At 41.9% G+C, this 728-nt stretch overlaps 1 non-coding gene across 1 annotated transcript; it reads left to right on the top strand.

Annotated features, from left to right (window-relative positions):
- Nucleotides 1-382: 382 nt before the first annotated feature.
- LOC127133333 (small nucleolar RNA R71) lies at nucleotides 383-489 on the top strand. Its single transcript, XR_007807316.1, has one exon. It is a non-coding gene; the product is annotated as a small nucleolar RNA R71 (small nucleolar RNA).
- Nucleotides 490-728: the final 239 nt, after the last annotated feature.

Below are 728 nucleotides of genomic sequence, written 5' to 3'. Positions count from 1 at the left end.
CTCTGCTTGGATTCCTGTTAGGAGCTGACAATCTGCAGGAGTGTGACCTTGGATTCCACAGACCTCACAATTCTGAGTTATGGCAACCACGGTGGCTGGAGGTGATACATTTAAACTTTCAATTTTCTGGACCAGAGCATCCACTTTTGCATTAACATGATCAAGGTTACTTATCTCGTACATGCCACTTTTTGTTTAAGGTTTTTCTACCATTGTTCTTTCGCTTCCCCACTGATAGTGGTTTTGGGCCATGCTCTCGATAAGTTGATAAGCATCAGCGTAAGGTTTGTTCATAAGTGCACCACCTGCGGCGGCGTCTATTGTTAACCTCGTGTTGTACAAGAGACCATTATAGAAGGTATGAATCACTAACCAGTCCTCTAAACCATGGTGTGGACAAAGTCTCATCATGTCTTTGTATCTTTCCCATGCTTCGAAAAGAGACTCGTTATCTTTCTGTTTAAATCCATTTATCTGGGCTCTTAACATAGCTATTTTGCTTGGCGGAAAATATCGAGCAAGGAAGACTTTCTTCAACTCGTTCCACGTGGTGACTGAGTTGGAAGGAAGAGACTAAAGCCATCTTCTAGCGCTATCTCTTAACGAGAAAGGAAAAAGACGAAGTCGAATTGCCTTTGAAGTGACACAATTAGCTTTAACAGTATTAGCGTATTGGACAAATACGGATAAATGAAGGTTTGGATCCTCGGTAGGATTTCCAGAGAATT

This window comes from Lathyrus oleraceus, chromosome 3 (genome assembly GCF_024323335.1).
Source record: "Lathyrus oleraceus cultivar Zhongwan6 chromosome 3, CAAS_Psat_ZW6_1.0, whole genome shotgun sequence".
NCBI lineage: Eukaryota > Viridiplantae > Streptophyta > Magnoliopsida > Fabales > Fabaceae > Lathyrus > Lathyrus oleraceus.
The sequence above is the reverse complement of the archived record's forward strand: the minus strand, read 5'-3'. Positions and strand labels throughout refer to the sequence as shown.